We start from the raw sequence: 5,163 nt of genomic DNA, 5'->3' as shown, positions 1-5,163 counted from the left end.
TCCTTGGTTTCCTTGGGGCAATTTGTTCTCTTGCTTTTTCATATTATTTTTGTGTCTACCCATCTAACAGTATGGATCTGAGGCAGTAGAGTTTCTACCCTGTGGACTTATAGTGTCCCTGAAGGTTTTCAGTATCTTACTGTTTAGGGGGAGAAAAATAATAACAACAACCAATGCAAACAATTTACAGCATTAAATCAAATATTTCATACTATGACATCTAGAATGTTAATTGTCACAATGAACAGAAATTATATGATTAGTTATTGCCTATAATAAAAATAGCAAGTTTGGAAAAGCATTAACATTTTCAAATGGTGGACAAGGAGAGAACAGAAGTATTATAGGATATTATGATTATGATGGAGAAGAGAATACAGATGTTAAAGATTAAAGGCAGAGTGAAAGAGAGAACAATAGAGATTGGATGTTAACAAAAGAAAAGAGAGAACCAAGGGAGACAGATAGGAAGGTGAAAAATATACATAAAGTAAAATTTTAAATAAAAAACATAAAAATAAAAGAATACAAAACAAAACTAAAATATACTAATAAAACATCCTTGTGCACACACACAAAAAAAATCCACAGAAAATAATTAGTTTAAAAATGCTAGAGATGGGAAGAAAAAAAAGAGGAAACTGTATAAATGTCCATGTACCATTAAGGTTGCAATTAAAGAGCAAAAAATAATTTAAATAAAAATTTTGATGAAAATTTTTCTGTTGGAGTTCAAAATACTCTCAGCTTCTCTTCTCAGCAGTTCTAGGAGGGTCTTCTGGAGTGTGATGCTCCACCCTCAGGATTGCTAGAGTGAGAGAGGTAATCCTGCAGGTGGAGTTCTTGGAGGCAGGATCTAGGCTTAGGCAGGCTCCAGACTCTTCACTGAATGCTAATTGGTCTGGAGATTTTAGATCAGTGCACCTCCAGCACCCAGTACTTGCTGGTCCATGCTGGAAGACTGCACCCCAGGGATCTCCCTTGGGTTCCACTTGTCTGGTGGAGGAGTCAATTCTTAGTTCCCTACATCACCTGCAAACCCCACGTTTCCTGGTCTCAGCTTCAGACTCCAAAAAGTTTCTCCCACCTCTGCCCTTCCAAATTCCCAGTCAGATCCATCTCTCCCAGCCAGTCCTGCAAGTGGTCAGATTGTCGGGAGAGGGGTAGAGCTGGGTGGGTTTCCATGACTCATTTTTCCCTGTGTAAACCTCTCTCCATTTTGATTTTCTTCTGGTCACTTAAGTACACTCTCTGTCATGCAGCATGTGTTTACTGGGCCTGTATTTTGGGCCAAACTTGATTTTTCCAGGAATTGGCTTCTTTAATTGCCAGGCCCTGTGCTGCAGCTGCAAAACGTTTCATTCCTTTGTCCTCTGCATATCACCAGGAGGGTTGGCAACTTCTTTACCCACATGCTGATATTGTGCAGTGCATCCTTCAGGTTCCAGTTATACCTCACTAAAATGCAAGTTCCTTTAGTTCCCTTATCCCTCTTACTATGCTCATGAAGGACTCTCTGGCTGGCACTTCTGGCCTGGCTGTGGCAGCACTGCTGGGGATTTTTTTCTTATTTTATTATATCCAAACTCCTGTGTCCCTGGTCTGCTTTGAATGTTCAGTTTTAGGTTCCAGTAAAGTCCTCCCTGCCTTTTTTGTTCACCTACTTTGCAGAGAAGCTCCCTCTCTGTTTTCTTGGTTTTGTACCACAGAACAATGAGGATTGCAACCTTGTGTATCCCACCATCTTGGATCTCCTCAGTAACTTCTTGTTCTGTATCCATACGTGGCTCCTAATCCCAAAGCATTCAATAGATTCAGGTTACATCACATGGTAAGAGTAATATCAGGAGGAAAATGGGCACTGAGGTGAACTAGGTTGGCAGGGGTCAACTACCTCTTCATCTCACCAGTCTCCTCTCTTCTGACCCCAAAGTCCTCATTTGAGAAATCAAAATGGGCTTGGGTCTCCTTGCTGGGATTTCTGCTGACCATGGAAGGAGTAAAGACAAGATCGAATTAAATAGCAGCAACCCACCTTCCAGTGGAAATGAAGAAAAGATGTATCCACCCTATGATAAGGAGCTTGAGTTGCTATGTGAGGAATTGGCAGGCTACATTGGATGGTTTGACCAAAATACTGGTGAAAATGGAAAAGCTGTTTTCAACTACCAAGGGAATTTGTGAACTAGAAAATTACCATTATGGGGAGGAGAGTGAGCGGCCCCCTATGTTTCACATGTGGTCTACAACCCACTTATACGAGGTTTCCCACCAGCTCTCTGACACGTACAGGCAGGAGTTCCTCCTGAAGTGCACGGTGGGTGCAGAGCTGGCATACATGGCAGAACATGACCTTGCCCTGAGCTACCTGTCAGTGTGGCTGTACCAGCCCTACATGGAGAGCATGCTGCTGGAGACAGGGCACCAGGTCCTGTGACCATCCCATAGACCTTGGCTCCAGACCACTGGCATCCTCCCTGTCCCCCAGTGGATGGTCTTTTGGGTGAGACTTGGTGTTGTGCCCAGGACCGGACCCTTCACTCTGGCCTGGCTGCCCACCAGCATTCATGGAGTTCTCTAGGACCATGTGGCAGCTTCTGTGGCCTCTGCAGTCATGCTCAGCCCTGCTGTAGCCACCCTCCCTTTGTACCTTACCCGCCCATCATTCCTGACCTAATGCCTTTCTGAGCAGAGTGACTGAGGGGTCTGGTTTTTGCAAGTTAAGTGTACTTTACATATCACTCACCTTGGTGCAGAAAATCCCTCATGACACATTTTTACTTTTATACTTATCTGTATTTAGATCTTTATGACCACATATTCTATAATTACAACTAATGTAATGTAATGACTCTTACAGAGTCAACAGGGTAAAGTTAGGCATCATGGAAATGAAAACTGCTGACAAAAACACAGTCCAAGATGTGACAGGCCAATGAGATGTCCTCTCCTCCCAAACCTTGCACATTCTATGGGTCTGTGTATGTTGTGGAACTGAATAAATGTGGCGTTTTTTAAAGAAAAAAATCAAAATGTTGGTTCACAACACAGCAATTGACACTGATCTTTTATTTAGAATTGGAATCGGATGCTAAGTTCCTTTATTGATAAAGGAGATCCTGTTTGCAAATAAACATAGTAATCAAGCATGTACTGTAACCAATGAAATGTTTGTTAAAAAGTTAAGTTGTGCTTCCACAATCAACCTCACAATAATTTCTTAAGGACATCATCTATGTCAGTCATCCAAGGAGACAAGGGCATGGGCCGTGTCCTCAAGGAGCAAGGGCAGGGAGCAAGTGGAAAGCAACGAAGCTCTATGAGTGAAGGAGAGGTCCTCATGGAGAGCCATGGGTTTGGGGGCCAGGAGATCACTGGAGATGCAGAGGCAAGGTAGGGCACCAATGTGGGCTGTCTTCCATGGGGTGAGGGAATGGATGAGGGTCTTCAACCCAGAGTGAGTGAGGCAGCAGAGGGGAGCCCACAGGCAGCAGAGGCCCAAAGCAGGAAACTGTGGGGTTTGTACAGAAATCAACCCAGAGTTCACGTGGGTCAGCAGTGGAGTCAGCCTCAAGGGAACTTCTAAGCCATGAGGGGATGTCCCTGAGGGTCAAGAGAAGCAGGGAAATAGAATCAAGAGCCTTCTCTGGAGTGAGAAGTCCAGGATTAATGTTCTAGTTGTGCTAATTACTAGCTGTGCCCTGATGAAGTTTTACCTATGTCTCTGGGAATCATTACCTGCAGCTGAGGAAAATGACCTGCCCACCTCCTAAGGCAGGTGGTATTGATGCCGTTGTTAAGAATCTGAGTCCTGTCTCCCTGATGCCGAAGATTGAACACCCAAGAAATGCTATAGCAAGAGCAAAAGTTTTATTTAAAGGACACAACAGAAAGAGACAGAGAGAGAGAAAGAGAGAAAGAGAGAGAGAGAGAGAGAGAGAGAGAGAGAGAGAGAGAGAGAGAGAGAGAGAGAGAAACTCCTCCTCAGAGGCAGAGGAGAGGCTCCAGTTTAGAAGTTGGTGCCCAGGGAAGTGGGGATGTTCTGCCTCTTTTATAGATTTTAGATTTTCTTTTTTCTCACGCCCCTCCTCCCTTTATCTGGTCCAAAAAGGGACTGAGCAAAAGGTGGAGTGCCCAAAATGTGGCGTTATCCAGGGGTGAGAACAAAGCCACCCAGGGGTATAGGCAGGAAGGGAGCATCCCAAGGGCATGAATTAACAACTGCTTACAGGGAAGAAAAAGACCCTGGATGCAGGTAACCTTGACATCAGGTAAAGAGGAGGGGAAGGGGTCCTGAAAGTATTAACTTCCCATTCCCTTTGAATAAAGTTTCATCTTTCCGACCTGGTCATTCATTACCTACACTGACTGTCCTTTTGCCCCCTAGCCTCAAACATCCCATCCACCCTGAGAAGGAAATCCTCACTACTGTAAGGGAAAATGGACAATGGCTCCTCTGGATGCTTCGAGCTGAGAGGGTGAGGTGGGGCAATGTGGGGCAAGCAGTTTGGGTTTCCCTTTCAGGAAAGTTTTGAGTCCGTTGAGGGGTCTGTGACAAAAGTCTGGTTTGGAAGCAATAGGCTGTAAAGTCATCTGGGAGGTGGGTGCTTCTATGCAAGAAACAAGAAGATATGAGTACTGAAATAAGATTAATATGAAATAAATGTCACAGCACTTGGAGCATGCCAATGAACATCATGATGATGATAGGAACTGGTAATCTCACCAGAAGGTGCAAGAGCTAAAAAGCTGTTCCCATAACAAGACCAGCAAGGACACCGCCTCTATTTGGGAATGTAAATCTTTAACCTTGCCAGAGTTATCAGGAATGTAAGCATAACATTCAGTTTTTATGATGTCACAGATGCCCTTATAAGATGTAGTTAAGATATATAAAGCCATCTGATTTTTGTAAAATATCTTTTTATTGCCATAACCTCTGTGTTTAGTAGAGATCTCTTTATTTCTGCTACTTAGGGTTAGATAATCATACTAGTAAACACAGATCAAGCTTACCTGCATGGGAGGTTAGGACAATTTGTAAGCCTTTAACTGACTATTGACTAACAACCTTCTGACTCTGATAGTCTCCTTTGATCGTTAGCAGGCATTCCTAAGAATCCCTCTTTTGTAGCCTCCAGTCTTATTTGCTCTTGGTGGAGC

General features: G+C 43.7%; 1 pseudogene; it reads left to right on the top strand.

The window, feature by feature from the left end:
- The first annotated feature begins 1,953 nt into the window (after nt 1–1,953).
- LOC124958455 (cyclin-dependent kinase 2-interacting protein-like) lies at nt 1,954–2,437 on the top strand (annotated as a pseudogene).
- Nucleotides 2,438–5,163: the final 2,726 nt, after the last annotated feature.

Source organism: Sciurus carolinensis, chromosome 11 (genome assembly GCF_902686445.1).
Source record: "Sciurus carolinensis chromosome 11, mSciCar1.2, whole genome shotgun sequence".
In the NCBI taxonomy this organism is placed as follows: domain Eukaryota; kingdom Metazoa; phylum Chordata; class Mammalia; order Rodentia; family Sciuridae; genus Sciurus; species Sciurus carolinensis.
Note: the sequence above shows the minus strand (reverse complement) of the source record. Positions and strands in the feature narration are given on the sequence as shown.